Here is a 17,146-nt window from a genome sequence, read left to right on the forward strand (position 1 = left end):
TTTAGTCTGAGGAACCAAAATTTATTCACATAAAAAGTTAAATAAAAATACATAAGATGTCACATCGTAGGATGCCATCAAGTTCCTGAGATGACTGAGGTGGTGGGAAGTCTGAAGAGTTCATGGCAGGAGAAAAACACTGAGGAGAGAGAAATGAATTATTTTTCTTTAGGATGAGTCAAATTTTAAAATGAATGGGAGGGGTAAAGAGGAGGGAAATGGGAACAAAAACATGAGAAGGGGTAACAATGTGTAAGAAGTAATGCACCTACTATCTGGCTAATGTAACTTTACCCATCTACACATTACCCTGAAAATAAAAAAATTGAAAAAGAAAAAAATCATAAAAATGTTTAAATTAAAATAGTTGTTTAGACGAAAATAGTTGTAGGCTATCTGGATAGAACTAAATATTAGGCTTATTTAACATAACTTCACCTACTAACATGCAATTTTCCACTTTTATGTATTAGTTAAACATAAAATTAGTTAAGACGGGTTATCAACTTAAAGTAATACATATAATATTTTATGAAAAAGGCATGGTATATATATGATGTATCACAAGATCTTATTCAGTTAAAAGTGAAATTGCAGAAAATGAACAGAATTGAGATCATCATATAAAGTGAAATATATCAATATTGCATGTTTCACTAATTGGTTGAATACAATCCCAAAATGATAGTGAAAACCATGATATGGAGGAGGATGATAATAGTAGAGATGATGATGTTGATGACGATGATGCTGATTATGATGATGATAATGTGGCATGAATGTAAAAAGAAGCCCATCTGGGGTGGGGATCAACAGAAATGAGAACTAGAAATACATAAACTCAAAGATGGAAGGCCAAAGTTAATACTACTCACTTGCTTCAATACATCCCATTGTCCTAGCAACTCCTACTTGCATAAAGAGTCATCTACATAGCTGTGATGGAAGCACCACCAACAGCCACAGTGAGCTTCCCTGGGGCAAGCAATATGTGTGAAGAATAGACTTCTAATTGTAGCTCATCTCATAAGGGAGAAATAAAGAAAAAATAAGCAAACAGCAGAACTGAACTATTGCCTTCATGGTGAAGAGTCTCTGTGGACCAAAGCCACAGAAGTCCATAATAGCAGATTTACACTCAACTACCCAGGCTGAAATTGTGTAGTCAGCAAAACTTCCCTGGGATGGTTTCTATATGGGAAGACCTGCTCACATCTGTACACAAATAACAAAGAGAAATTTCTACCAATGCCACATAGATAGATACTATAAGCCAATAATCTCTGGTACAGTATCTAAAATGGAGCATCAGGTCACCTTAGAGCATACAAATTCTGGGTTCCTTAGCCAAGACTACTGATTCAGAAAATCTGGGATTAGAGTCCACAAACCTCAGCTTTGTAAGTTCCCAAGAAATTCTGATATAAACTCAAGTTTGAGGACGATTCCCACAAAATTTATAAAAGAAACCAAATAAACACATGTAATTGCTTATGATATTTACCATTCCATAAAAAATAACCACAAAGAGGAAATACAGTATCCATTTCCCTCTCTAAGGAGGAAAATTGATTAATTTACTTTTCAATTAATTAATTCAATCCCATGAGTACCCACTGAGTTTGCTATTGAATACTAGCCCTTGTAGAGTATCCACTATGTGTTTGGTATTGTGTTACTGGTTGGCTAGGGAAAATGAATGACACACAGCTCTGTCTTTAGGGATTGTAAAGACTAGAGTGGTGATAATTAGTCCCCTGCTGTGCTTCATCTCATCTCAGACATTTGTTTTGCATGTTTTTAGTTATTGTTCATTAAATTGAGATGACCTATCAGTTATGAAACAGCTGCCTGGTTCAACTGAACTGATTTCAAATGAAAATTTGATAGTGCTTGTCATTTGTTGCAATATCATGCCCTATTCTGTTTTATTGAAACTTTTCCATTATGAAATAAAAAAGGCAACCACTCTGTTGATTAAAATATTAATCCCAATGGGAGTTGTAAATGCTATAAGAATTAATATTGAACCTCATAGCCTTTCCACTCAAGAACGAGGGTGTTCAGCCTATCTCAGAATTAAATCATGGGGTGATGTTCAAGAACTAACAATAATGTATTAATTAACCTCTGGACTTCCTTTGTAGAATGATTACAAATGAAGCTTGGAGGAATGAGTAGGTGGAACCTAAACCCGAGGATCACCATGTACGAGTTACTTGAAGGTAGGAAAAATGGTGGGAACTGGCAATTTTTTAGGGTTTTTTTTTTGTTGATTTCCCACCTGATTTTCCAAAAGTCTTAGCTTCTTCAAACCCTTGGGCTTCATATCTTTAGGGGAATCAGGCTTCCAGGATGGTTTAATTGTTACTAAAGTTGACAGATCAGTAGATTGCATGGCACCTTTTGCTTAAAACAGATGGGTGTGGCTAAATGAAATGCCATGTAAAGTACAGAAGCATTTATTTTATCTTCTCTTGTAAAGATGACTACATAGAAAACCTGGGAAAGGACTCACAGTTGGCATGGAAACATAACGCTTTACAGCCTCAGTACTGGTGTTCATATTTATATGAGCCTATCTAATTCCTGAACCCAGGGGTGATTTCTTTTTCCTTTGTAGGAATACACTGAAAGCAAGCCTCATCATTCTCAATAGTTGATTTGACCTCGTTAGGGATTATGGGATGCAATCTAACATTTCCTACCTAGAGATATACTCTGACTTAAGTGACTTTGTGAATTTGTCTAGGAATACTACTTGTTCTATGAGAAGCACACACAAAACCATACACACACACACACACACACACACACACACACACACACACACACACACCTCTTCAGGTTGTGGATAGCCTGCATAAAAGAGAAAGTAGGCTTTCACTTAAGAATGGAGCATAGCAACAAAGGACCTTTGAGTTTAGAAGAAATGTGACCTACAACAGATATCCAAAATTTGGGATTTGGATTTTGATTCTAATTTTCCAGAAATAAAAATGGGGAATTCTAGACCCTGAAAGGGTTGGCTTTTGCTAGGTGTGTAGAGAAGCCTGGGAATTCCCAGTTGGAATGGTTTTATGAACTCGACATGACATCTGCTTGGGATTGTACAGAGAGAATGTGTTCTGGTTAGTGGATTCTGCATTTAGTAAATCCTAAGTTTATCAGGCTGGGTTTACTTTGGGTGGCTTTCTGGAAGGAATGAGAGGGTCTCATCAATCTTGATGAGGCATAAAAGTTCCTTCTACCTTTGATAATAATTTGAAAGCCCACAGCACACAAAGCCAAAGAAAACTCAAACCTACACAGCTAAACAAGGCTGCAGGCAAAGCCTTGGGCTTTTTTCTCTCACTGAAACAACCTGCTGCTAATCTTAGCAGCTTTGTGACCATAATTGCTGGATGTAGAAACAATACTATTGTCTTCAGGTACAATAAATACCCCTTTCCTAGCCAATGGTAAATTTCAATCTAAACTTCAAAATACTCAGTTTTGATCATTTCATTAAGCTCCCCAGAACATGCCTGCCTTTAATTGTGGTATTAGTCTTCACAAAGCTCAGGTTGGCAACCTTTATGAATAGAAAATAAGAACCAAGAACTGTTTGTCTGTCTAACTGCATCAATAGCCTTGGCTCACACCACTGATAGATGTCCTAGAGTGCTGTTATTCTCTCTACTGTTTTCCTGTTTATTTTGTTTCTGATGACTTACCCTCAGGCTGTGTCTGAGAATTGGAAAGAAGATGGTCTGTTTCCCAAAGTGAGTTGCCAATCTGTCTATCTCTCTAAGTTTTTCATTAACTATTTTCAAGACAAACCTTTACTTCTACCTATATGTTTTAGCTGTCCCTGTGCCTGCCTCAGCAAATCTTAGATTAAAAATCTGTATGATAAGAGATCTTGAGTTTTCCCTGAAAACTAGAGTTATTTGGGCAAAGTATTGCCCAAAGAATTTTACTAAGCTTAGCACTGGCATGTATTATTACAACAAGGATCTAGGAAGCTTCCAGAAATAATTCCAAGGGCCTGTCCTCCGATCTTTGTAGCTCACTGACTTGAGTGCTAAATTTAATGCAAGCTACAGTGAGGATAATTCCAAAGCAGTTGCAAAACAGAACTGGAGGAAATAAAATGTACAAATCTAATACCATTCAACATAGTTAACACAAACACAGGATGCTTTGAAAGAGGTAGAGATCCATTTGCATGAAGTCTTCCTGAGTTTAGCTCACAGTCTTCTAAACGGTGGTACACTTAGTCATTGAGGATTCCTACCATCACAGTGAGCTGTGATGACATGAAAGAATTATAGTATGGATTAATAATTATACTATAAATTGAGGGCCAAGGCTAAAATACACATTTAGGAAACAACACATGCAAGGGAAAAAATCATGCAGCCTAAATCAGCAATGATTTAAACATAATCTAGTCCAGTAATTCTCAAGCTTGGCTGTGTATTAGAAACTAGAAAATTGCTCTGCAATTGGGGCTTAGCCAGCTATATTGTTTAAAATCTCCCCCAGGTGATTTTAGCATGTAGTTCATTTTGAGAACCACTTTTCTAGAACAGTGATTTTTCTCAAAACTTCCACATATTTCAGAATTTCCTGCAGAGTTTGCCAAAATGGGATTTAACCCTAGAAATTCTGAATTATTGTCTTGGTTTGGAAGAATGAATTTGGAATTGTAACAAGCTCCTGGTAATTCTCATGGGAGTGGCCTGGGAAGCAAACTCTTAGTTTCACCATCTGAGCTAGTGATCCACAAACTTGTGGTACATAAAAAGAGAATAACACTGTTGTTGAAAATAGATTATGCTCCACCCCTTAAGTTTCCTATTCAAAGTTTGCCTATCATTACATTTTCAGCTGGCTTCATACTGTATGAGCCACTAACTATATCATTCAAAGACGAGGAAATATATTTCAGGACCCTGAAATCTGAAACGGTTTTTAGCACTACATCAACACCATCACCTCTGACTTCTGTAAAACTTTTGTGGTCAAAGTAAGAAAGCATGGGTGTAGGAAATCTTTTTAATGAATGGTTGCACCAGCCTTCGTTTTATGGTTAAGGATCTGGAGGTTAAGAATGGACATAAATTAACACTGAGTACCTAGGTTCCAGGGAATTAATCTGGTCAATGGCATATATCATGTCCTGAATATCTCATCTTTTAAGATATTCTGAGAATAGAGAGAAGGGAAAGTCACTAAGTTGATGACTAAGTTGATTATTTCTTAATCCTTGCCAAGACCTGATTCTGACATCACCGTGGAGAATTGAATGAAAGAATAAAAGCTTTCCAAGTTGAAAAAAAAATCTCTAGGACCCACATTATATTGGAAAGAGAGTCTATAAAGACATAATATTGTTTCCCTACATTTTCATATCAGAAGCAGGATGCTATCGATAATGTGTTATTTGACTCCAATTATGTGAATGGTCATCTGGCAGAAGCCAACTTTATGAACTCTGCCTCTTATAATTTTATATTCTTGCCTTTGCACTACCTTTCCCATACAAAATAAACATCATTATGTTAGTTGAATAAGTGGGACATAACATGGTAAATATAATATCATCAAGAAATGCGGTAGGGATCATAGAAATATCAACAGTAGGTGACATTTAACACAGGAAAAAATGGCAGTGAGAAAGAAGGCGGGGATCCATTTGGCCCAAGTCTTACTGATACTAGAACTTAGAAATTACTCTCTAAGGCAACATCTGCTCATTTTACTAGAGTAATATAACAAGTTTCCTCCCTTTCCACACAGATAGATAAATAGATAGATAGATAGATAGATAGATAGATAGATAGATAGATAGATAGATAGATACACACAAAAATGCTCAAACCTTGATATGACTGAGGAACAATGGTCCAATAAACAGAACCCATTATCAATTTGTGCTCTTTCCTTCTTGTCTCACCAAATAGCATTGCAAATAAAGCAGATATGAATTTAGCTCATACATCTACTGCCCTTTCTCAGTCATCAGAAGACTAGAAAATAATGCTTCAGCCAACTCATGTGCAGCCCTCCTTCTAGGAATAGTGCCTACATGTGTTAATGTAGCATATAAGGTCCCTAAATGGTTAAATTGCATTTTGGGTAATTGGGTTTATTTTCACACAACTGTTCATGACAGTGACTCACCCAACTGCCACTCTCATAGCACAAATGTAGGAATTTCTGTTATAAAGCTAAATAATTTCATATTGCAAACTATCAAATTGCATATGAAGAATGCCATTAAGATTGTGCTATTTTTATCAGGCAGCTCTCCGTCATCTCCCAGGCACTTACCTAGAGCTTCACACTGACTCTTAAGCATAAGTAACAGATAGACCCAGCAGATTCTTATTCACACATAGCTGAATGAGCATGTGTGCTCTAACAGTCAGGCACTCTGTATGCCTCATAAAGCAGATTTGATTTTGACTTATTGGGGTTTATGCCAAGAATTTGGGTTGTTGAATAGCTGACACATAGTATCATGTTGGCAGCTTCAAAAGTGACACACAGATTTGTGTCTGACATTAACTGTCCCTCTGGAGCAGTCTCCTGACACTTCCCCAGCCATATATCTATAAGATACATACTAAAGATTTGGTAGGAAAGCACTAGACCATATGGAGTGTATAAGCTTGTAAAATGTATTTCCAGTTCCCCAATAGACCTAGAGAAATATCCAAATAGAGCAGAGTTACCTAATCATAATACTGTACTCAATCGCAATATGGTACCCATTGAAGTTTGACCAGTGTCCTTGGTAAACAACCTCATTGGTTTATTCCTTTCAAATACTCTTAAGCCGGGGCAGAATTTCAGTCTACAGGAAAATCTACACATGGCCAGATGTTAACATTTTGTACAACTGATGTTTAAAAAGAATCAAGGACCCTGAATGCCTCTCTTCATGTCTCAGAAGAAAAAACAAACTGAATTCCACATCATTGTTGAGCCCACATGCTCATCTCTCATGTTAAACCTCCTCCCTCCAATCTATCAACGTTTTGTGCTCAAACTATACATTTAAATTAGAGGACCCAGTGCTCGCTTTGGTAGCACATATGCTAAAATTGGAACAATACAGAGAAGATTAGCATGGTCCCTGTGCAAAGATGACACGCAAATTCGTGAAGAGTTTCAGAGTTTTAGAAAATAGAAAGACTTGGAAAAAATCATATTAAGTGAAGTAAGCCAGACTCAAAGGAACATAGGCTCCATGCCTTCCCTCATTTGTAATAATTAGTACACATCTAGACTCTCCTAGCAAGGGATTACAATAGCTCAAAACCTATGTACATATGGTCATACAGGATGAGACTAAATGAAATGAATGCTAGGATGTGGAAACAAGAGATTTATCTTGTGTGATTGTTGTTCTTAATGTACTATGTTATTTCTCTTCTCTTTTTTGCCCCTATGATTAATCTCATGCTGACACTGTATCTGACTTTGTTACCTGGTATATTGTATATATGTTTATTTGTTTATTTGAAATAGGGAAAGGAAGGGGGGGAAACAAGATGATTGGGAAGGGGTAGGGGGAGGGAAGGGGGAACAAAAATGTAAATAAAACTAAACTAGAAGATCCAGAGCCAAACATTGGTGTACTCCCTATTTGTATACTTGTTGGCATTTCTTTAAAAATAAATACAGACAAGATTCTGGAGACTGAGATCTGTAATGGTAAAATGACATGGCAGAGTCCTTCCAATAACTCCTTAGCTACATGGCAGAGGGAAAAATAATTTCCTGGGAAAGAATTTAAGAGATTACAAGCTCCAAATTGACTCAGCTTCTCATTGACATTGAGATATGTCCATGTATATCCCTCAGTTTCTGCGTTATATTCCAGTATTGCTTTGGGAATCACATGACAGCCTATGTGAAACACAGAAGCCTGAGAGTATGTATAATATTATATGGAAATGCACAAAAGCCTTTCCTCTCTTAGATCTGGAAAGACTAGAGATGGCAAGACTTAGTGTGAAGAAGGAGAAGAGATTTCTCAAAATGGGGTGGAAAAATTTCAGTGGCAAGGGCACTGATGGCTTATAGTATCAGCAATGCCAGGCTCTGCTAAGGGAAATATATAAATACAACCTGACAATTCTTGAATCCATTCAGCCATAAACAGAGCTATGAGGAACAACAAATATTTTGCCTATTGTAACAAGCAGCCATTATACTGAGTCACTAAGGAGTTAACCAGAACTAAGGATACTATTTTGGTTGGTTTTGTTTTGTTTGTTGTTGTTGGTGTTTTGTTTTTGGTTTTTTTCCTCTTCCACCATCATACTAAAAGGGCATCTGTCTCCTTGAAGTCCCTGACCTCCTGCTGAATGTGACAAAGAGGCAGTGCCAACCTAGATCTCTGCAGGGTACACAATACTATAAAGGATAAAAAGTAACCTGCTCATCAGAGACAGCAAATGATTCCAGTGTGAAATCGGATACACAAATTAAAGGGAATCATGCAATCTTCTTCATTTTACAATTTCTGGGGAAAGAAAAGGCTCAATGATTGCAACTAAATTAGAGTGTCCATAGGCTGGGTTAGCAGGATTTGTCACATGGCCTCCTCCCAGTTCCACCCCAAGAACTACCATAAGCAATGACTTAGGAGCAGGAGAATACAGGAGTGCCACTCAGCAGGTATTGGTTTGGAAATAGATCCACCTACCTCTGCAGGCACTTTTCACAACTGAGAAAGAGTAGGAACAAACTCACAAAATTACAATCTGCTAGACAGTCAGTAACTTGAAGAGCTGGCATCAGAACTTCCCAGAGAAAAGACAATTTTCCTTGTTAAGACATGCTGCTGCCTGAGCTATCTGTGGTTGATGGAGACAAAGAAATAGAAACTTAGAGAAAGAACTATCCAATATTCAAATCCCATGTCTATCATTCACCTCTAGTGCTCTGACTCAGGACATGCTCCAGTGTGACTTTCAGTCTTTCTATCTTAAAAACTTGGGGAAATCACAACCATGTTAGATTGGAAAGATTAGTGTGACTGGAAATCACAGAGTTCATCAACTGATAAGTTTCCAGTACAAGTGTTGGCATTTTATTCATGGAATTAATCAACAGTAAGTAATTAAATGAACAATGAATACTAGCTTTACTTGAAGGGAAAGGGCTCTTGGGCTGTATGGAACAGGTCAAACGGTGAAAGACACAAGTTGAACACAGTCTCCAAGATTTAGTAATATAATCTTTCTAATTGATTTTTTAAGTTATTCTGTTTCCTAGACTCCTACCACAGAATTTTTCTTTATGACTGTTACTAGTTTATCCTTAAAAATCTATATTGTCCATGCTACTTATTCTCACATAATGTATTACTACCCTTGGGGTTTCTCTGTTTCATTCTACAGAGACATGTCATACTGGATGAGTCTTTACTGTCCTGGGTCCTGCTTGGCACTATCCCCAGTCCCTATTTAGACATCACTGCCATAAACCTGTCATCATTTGGTTCCATTTGAAATTCAGATCATTAATAAAAAACTTTTCTTTGTATCAGTATGTGCTAGGTGACATTTGAGATGCATTAAAAATCACATGTTGAAAATTCAATTTTAATTGGGCATCTCGTATTTCACATGGCAGATGCAGTCCCCTCAGTGTGACACCATAAAAGGTATGCAGATATGGCAACACGCTCACTGTGAGTGGAGGGCTGAGGGACGACAAACTATTTGTTCGTATGAGCCACTGAACTGGGGCATCAGCAACGAGGTGATGTAGAAACACGGGAGGGCTAATCCTGTGTGTATGCAATCAGATCTGGACCATTCTCAGTGAGGATGGCACCACATGCTCTCCCTTACACACTTAGGGCAGAGTGTGTGCAATACTGTCCAAAAGATGATAAAGTAATGATGCCAGGCTACTTCAGTAGTAACTGACTTTCAGCCAAGGATAGTTATTAACTTAACCTAACTTCCATTGTGTGGGGACATTTTTATCCAAAGATGTCAAAATATTCTTCCATTTATATATCACACTGCCATTTATATCTACTTGCAGATCCCACAGTTTTGAACACAAGGCAAAAAGTACCTGGGAAAGGTATTTTTCCCCAAAAAAGAAATTCGCTCATTCATCCCTACATATTTTTACTTGTACTTTAAGATCGCTAAAAGCAAAGCATGAAGACTCTGAAGGAAAAAAGCCAAGATAATACATTTTCCTTTTCTTTATCCAGATCACTTGTAGGAAGGTGACAGAAACTTGACAGCCCCAATAAAAGCTTTGCTGAAACACTCGTACCAAAGGGGTCTGTTTTTACATATTCTAAATGTACAGTAGCAAGCTATGAAAAACACAGTATGTATTTCAGTATGCAATAGGTACCATTTGTAAAAGAAAATGCTTACATGGCAGTAGTTTCATTTGTAACCAGGAGAGAATAATTTGTACCAAAATAGTCAGAAGCAATTCTCTTATTAGGTTACAGAGTCTTGAGAAAAAGGTGACAACATCCTGAATGAGAAACTATGAATACCAATTAGTGGACAGGAAGATGTAATAGCTCATTGAAAGATATTTAGGAGTTTTAAAATCTCTTTTCCAAAGTCCTCTTCTAATACATAAAGAGTTGTCTTCTCCAGAGGCTTCAGTGAAGAGAAGAAAATGGAGAAGTTATAGGACCTACTCAAAGTCATAAAACAAGTTGGTGACAGAAGTTAAGGACCGCCAAAGCTCCTCCCTTAGTATGCGGATACTAGAATTGTTCTAGGATTCCATGCCCAACCATGCAGAAAAGAGAGAATCCTTTCAGGCTCAACCATAGCCTCAGCAGAGATGACTGAGTGGTACATGCAACAGTGACTCTCATAAAAATATCCCTTGAGGATTACCATACAGAATTGCCCTGGACTTGTTCTATGAGTATTCTTGTGAACTTTGAAGAACAAACTCAGAAGAAAGGGTAGAGGAGGCATTTCACTGCACATCCTAAATACATTTCATCTTCCTTTGTCAGTTCTACTTCAATGAGGCTTAAACACTGAAAGATCCTCTTCTATTAGATCTTAAAGAAAGAATGTGATGGTTTGAATACGGTTTATCAATGGGCTTTTATGGAATGGGCTGCTTGGTTTCTGGCTGGTAGTGCTATTGTGGAAAGTTCTAGAGACCTAAGGAGGTGGGTCCTTAGCAGAGGAAGAAAATCAATGGATATGATTGCTGGGGAGATGAATTTTGTCCCTGTTGATTCCTCTCTCTCTTTCCCCCATCTGTCATAAAGCCAGTATTCTCTTCTTCCTACTTCAACTCTATGATATATTATTTCAGCATGGACTCAATGGAGCTCTAACACCATGAGCCAAAATGAAAACAGTATTTCCCTGAAGTTGTTTCTCTCCAGTATTTGATCATAATAGTGCAAATAAAACCCACACAAGTAGTGTTCCTCCTGTTGGCAGTGCTCACATCCAAACATACAGCAAGGCCTTGTGGGAGATTCCTCCAACTTCAGCATACACAAACTGAAAGGCACATAGTTCTTCCACACCAAAGAGGCAGAAATGTGCACACCTCCTCTGTGTCTGCTGTAATGTCTTATATTTCTTTTTGTTTCCATTCATCACCAGCCCTGCTGTTCATAATGCCATCAGCATTTGTTTGCAGAATCTCAGGAAGTTCTATGCAAGAAGGCAGGCTCAGGAGGGCGAGGCTGCGTCGGCTAGAAAGCTCGAAGTCACAGCAGACAGACACATTAGACTAGGAGACAATATGATCAATCGTTTTCACAGCTTAAGAACCTTCCTCGTGTTTTATTTAATCGGTCACTGAAATACAGCAGCGTACATCTCACCCTCATTATCACTACTTCTCTTTTCTTTCATTTTATTTTGGTTTATCCTTTGGTGTGTGTTGGTACTGAGACTGAAACTCAAAGCCTACATACTGTTTCCTAGCTCAAGTCTGGTGCTCTACTACTTGAGCAACAGCTCCACTTTTGTCTTTTTAGTTATTAATTAACAATAAGAGCTTCACAGACTTTCCTGGTCAGGCTAGACTAGAACCAAAATCCTTAGGTCTAAAGCTCTTGAGGAGCTAGGATTACAGGCATGAGCTCTGAGCATCCAACAACATTTGTTTTTGGAATTTTAATTCGCTTCCTACAATTTGTGGCATGCCCAAAATGTCATCAGTGGTAAGTACTAGATTGGCGAGCTTCAGTGAGAACACTGAGCTTGTAGTGAAAGGAAGCTTTTGTGATGTAGTCCAAGCAATGGAGATACCATATTTGTGTTATATAAGAAGTGATCTACCCACTACCTGACGAGTATCACTGTAACCCCTCCATCCATCATGCCAAAAATAAAATACAATTAAAACATAAAATTATAAATTATCTTAACAAATGAACATGGGAAATGAAACAAGGGTCTGGAAATCTTCTTTCCAAAACTCACCTTTCTTAATTTCTGAAACTGAGTGTTACTTCACTTGCTGAGTTATCACCTGTCTTTCCCCCTAATCCGGAAATAATGTATACACTTAGGGATTTTAAATTCAAGACTCTTCGAACTAATTAGCCTGGTTAATTAATATATCACTCCATTTTTTTCAATACTCATTATTCGCCAAAAGAGACCTGTTAGATCAACAGAAGAGGAATGAAAATAAATGACAGGGGAATATTACTGTAGAAAACACATCACTTGCTGACTGCAAAACTATTACAAACACTTTGAAATATCCCCTCATGTCCTTCCATCACAGGGCCTTAAAATTATTTTTTCGGACAAACCTGGAAGTTATGTCTCTGTTAACATCTTAGCACTCGAATTTGAATGCAGCTCATTAAAATATGGGAAATTCCAGAACTATTTGGTAAAGTACCTGGGAAGTAGACTGAGACAGTTGTTCAGACACATTTGGGCAGGAATGCTGTTCTATCAACTTTGAAAACTGCTTAAGCTCCACAACCCTTCTTTTGCTATGTGTAAAATGGGAAGATGATATGACTAATATTGGTTAATATCATGCATGACCATATTCAAGGCACCTAGAAACAACTTGTGTGTGTGTGGTGATAGGTGGAAAGGAAGGGAGAGTCTAATATAGAGAGCTGAGAGCAGAGCTCAGTGAAGAACATTTACAAGCCCAGCGTGTATGGAGCCTTAGGCTTGATCTTCATCACCCAAAACACATCAAGAATAAAACTAAACATGCTACACACACTTACAAAGATATAAACACATGCATAGCTCAAGTTCAACTAGATATGTTTACCATAATTCATCATATACAAGTGCCTTCCTCTTTTACCTTATATATTTTTCTTTCTTTCTTTCTTTCTTTTTTTTTTGTTTTTTTTTGGTGGGTCATGGGACTTGAACTCTGGGCCTGGGTACTCTCCTGAGCAATTTAGCTCAAGGCTACTGCCCTATCACTTGAGCCAAGCCCCACTTCCCCTTTTCTAATGGTTAATTAGAGATAAAAGTCTCATGCTCTTCAGTGCCCAGGCTGGTTTTGAACTGCAATCCTCATATCTCATCCTCCTGAGTAAGTAGGATTACAGGCAAGAGCCACAGCGCCCACTTTTACCTTCTATTTTATTATTTTTAAGCAGTTGTACAAAGGGATTCAATAAAGGAGTTTATAAGTGCAATGCATCTTGATGAATATTACCCCTTCCATCAAGGTTCCACTCCTTTCCAACCCTCACCCTTCCCCTCAATTTTCTTAGTTTCAGTGTAAATTCTTCTATTTTTAAGACATCTTTCCCAGCTAGAAGAAGCAAAACATTAGCAGGTAATTTTAAATTATTTTAAAATCATTGTCATGGAAACCAAGCTCTACAGAACAATATTTAAGTATTAAACACCAATGACAAATTGGCACTTTTTAGAAAGAGAAGGAATGAACTCATTTAGCAAGTAGGTAGGTTGGATGTAGACTCAAGCTTTGAGTTCAAGCAATCTACAGCTGTGGAAAATGTACCTTCCACTCAACCAACTACCGTTATTGGTTCATCTAGATGCACTCTACCCTCTGCTTCTGTTGTAACCATTGCTGGGACGAACTCCTTTTTAGAATTTGGGGATGGCCTGCTGCTTCAAGAGCCCATCATTTGAAATGAAGACTGTGGCAATGCCCCATGGCACATCTATCTCCTAGGATAAGAGAACCAAGCACACAGCCAAGTGAATTCTCCAATGTCCTCTCCATTTGCTTCTTCAGGGAAATTTCAGCAATGGTTCTGAATCATTTACATTTAATTTTCTTTTGCTCTACACACCATTTATCATCCTAGAAGGCATCCAAGCTTCTAGAAAATAAACCTCCCATTTAATAATGCTGCTCTTCCATTGTGTGTTTCATCTCTATGCTAAGAGCTGTTCCACAAACTAATTATTTAGAGAATTCATTAATTAAATTGGTTCTTCATGATATTGTAAACTCTGGTATCTGTCTCTCTTTTCATTAATCTTATTACTTGTCTATATTACAAGGAAAGTGGGTTCATTCCCTTGTGGAATGGGAAAGATCTTATTCTTTTTAAATGACTGCTGTAGAACAATTCTACAATAGGAGTACATGCACCAAACATGTATTTTGTTTTGTTCTATAAGTGTCTCTTACTTTTACTAATTGTTCAGCCAGACTTGAAAAAGTTACTTTCTTTGAGTCCAGCACAAAGAAGTAGGCATAGAAAGAATACTTGGTCTCCTCAAAATTGCTCCATGTACATTTCTGGGACACTCCAGAACTGTCTACTCTCTCCCATCCACTTACCACTCAATGCCAGGTAACATCAACAAGACCCGGTGTGACTTTTATAGTCCTCATCAGTATTTTTTTGTGTGTGACTTTGACTTAGGAAAGCTAACCGAAAACCTCATGACCTACCTTTTATAACAGGATTTGCATTAAAAGACATATTTGAGTACAGTTGTTTTTTTCCTTTTAAAAATTACCTCTCCAAGTTGCTACTATTAGCTCTGTAAACTATCTTACTAGTAGAAAGAAACATTTATTTGAGGAATCATAGTGAATATTATCAAGTGATGGAAGCATTACAAATATGTACATACATATATAAGTTTATCTTAGGAAAGCCTGTGACTTCATTTCACATCACATACATGCAAGCATGGTGACAAATGGAGCCATGTAATACTGTTTGGGGCTCACTTATGAATAAATATGCATTTAAATGTTGTATAGTTTCACAATTATCAGCTACATAAAGGAACAAATGGATTCTTGAGAAGAGACTTAGCAAGGTATACCAGAATTCCAATCTCCATTCTAAAAGGAGGTTCTTTGTGAACCGATGTTTGTGAGTTCACAAAATTTTGGGAATCCCGCACAATCAATGAGTCTTGTGGTCCTGGTTTTCCCTCTGTGCTCAGTATTGAGCTACCAGCAAGGGGGTTAAAATTAAATAAACTATGCCTTCTTTGGTCTCTGAAATATAAGGTAATTGTGAAGACAAGCAGTAAATAATAATTAAGGCATTTAAAAATAGCACTAGTAAAACAATACAGTAAAAAATATCTTCAGACAGAAACAGTATGATGTGATTAAGAATAGGAAAATATTAATCTAAAAAAAAACTCTTGTAGAAGGTACTACATGACTGATAGATAAGATTTGCCTGGATCCATATATAGCAAGATGGGTTCATGTCAAACCAGGTGAAGGAAAAACAGTAAGATTTACTGAGGTGAAAATTTCTATGCTATATGCGCAATAGCCTAGAGACTAATGGATGGTAGGAGAGACAGCACAATGAGATTCAAAATGATATTATGTTGCATACCACTTGGAACTCGGTATTGAAAAGATAAACAGAAAAGACTGTCATAAAATAACCACATGAAGTAGAGGGAAATTAGAAAAATTTGAAACTCCAAAATTTTAAAAATTGACTAGGGCAAGAAGTGTGGCCTAGTGGTAGAATACTTGCCTGTACGTGCAAAGCCCTGGGTTTGATTCCCCTGTACCACATACACAGAAAAAGCTGGAAGTGGTGCAGTGGCTCTAGCATAGTCCAGAAAAAAATCAGTCACTGTTGGCTGCCTGTAGAAACTCTCAGTTTGTCACTTATGTCCATTGGTTCATTTCCAGAAAAACATGTTACATATTTGAAGTACTCTCCAGTAACCTCAGGTTTATTTTAGTAAAAATGTATCTAAAAGATAGACATAGTTGTTGGCCCTAATGTTTTCCATAGAATAAAAATATAATGATGGCACTTTTCTGCTCAAGTCATTTAAGGGTTCTCTGACATAAAATCAAGTTCAAAAATGTGTATCTTGGTAAATAATCCTGTGGATATTACAGGTTGTTCCTTGCATTCCAACCTCCCTTAATTATTTTATTCCATTTTTACTTTTTCCAATGAGAATAAACAATGGCTATAGTATATATAATTAGATTTGTTACTTTGAGAAAGAAAAAAGTGCATTAGTTTATTTAATTCTCCTTAACTCCTTCCTTGGTAAGCTTCAAAAACACAGCATCTTTTGTTCCCAGGGCATCCAAACTACAGTTTGTAATGTATTAGAAGGTCAGTAAGGCAATGTTCTGGTTCACAGCATGTATTTTTATTATTTATTTTCTCATTTATTCATTCATTCATTTTGTTGGTCAAGGGACTTAAACTCAGGGCCTGGGAGTTATCCCCTAGCTTCTCTGATCCAGGTTAGCCTTCTACCACGTTGAGCCACAGCGCCACTTCCAGCTTTTCTGGTGGTTAGGTGGGGATAAGTCTCATTGACTTTCCTGCCCACGCTGGCTTTGAATGGTGATCCTCAGATCTCAGCCTCCTGAATAGCCCTAATTACAAGTCTGTATTCACTTGTCAGCTTCATATACCAACTTTGTAATGGAACATAACAGGAAATATTGCCTGAGTTTTCACAGCTCTGACTGTATATATACCTGAAATACACTTGACATCATGCCACTCAAGGTGTGGCCAGCGATGTGTTCAGGCCTACAGTATGCAGTCTCACTGTTTTGGTCACTAGGGGGTCATTCCTAGCTCTTCATGCAAAGGAGAGCCCAATAAAGCCAGTTACAGCACAGGAGGCTTTGTGTTTGCCTGGGTTTTGTTTGTTTTAAAATCTAAAGCAATGGACTAGCGAAA

General features: G+C 37.5%; 1 protein-coding gene and 1 non-coding gene across 2 annotated transcripts in view; one reads left to right on the forward strand and one right to left on the reverse strand.

The window, feature by feature from the left end:
- Dcc (DCC netrin 1 receptor) overlaps nucleotides 1-17,146 on the reverse strand; it is a 934,207-nt gene that overhangs the window by 877,876 nt on the left and 39,185 nt on the right. The gene's annotated exons all lie outside the window — the stretch shown is intronic.
- LOC150049664 (U6 spliceosomal RNA) lies at nucleotides 7,068-7,174 on the forward strand. Its single transcript, XR_016538911.1, has one exon. It is a non-coding gene; the product is annotated as a U6 spliceosomal RNA (small nuclear RNA).

Source organism: Megascapheus bottae, chromosome 19 (assembly GCF_031878675.1).
Source record: "Megascapheus bottae isolate mThoBot1 chromosome 19, mThoBot2.hap1, whole genome shotgun sequence".
Classification (NCBI taxonomy): Eukaryota; Metazoa; Chordata; class Mammalia; order Rodentia; family Geomyidae; genus Megascapheus; species Megascapheus bottae.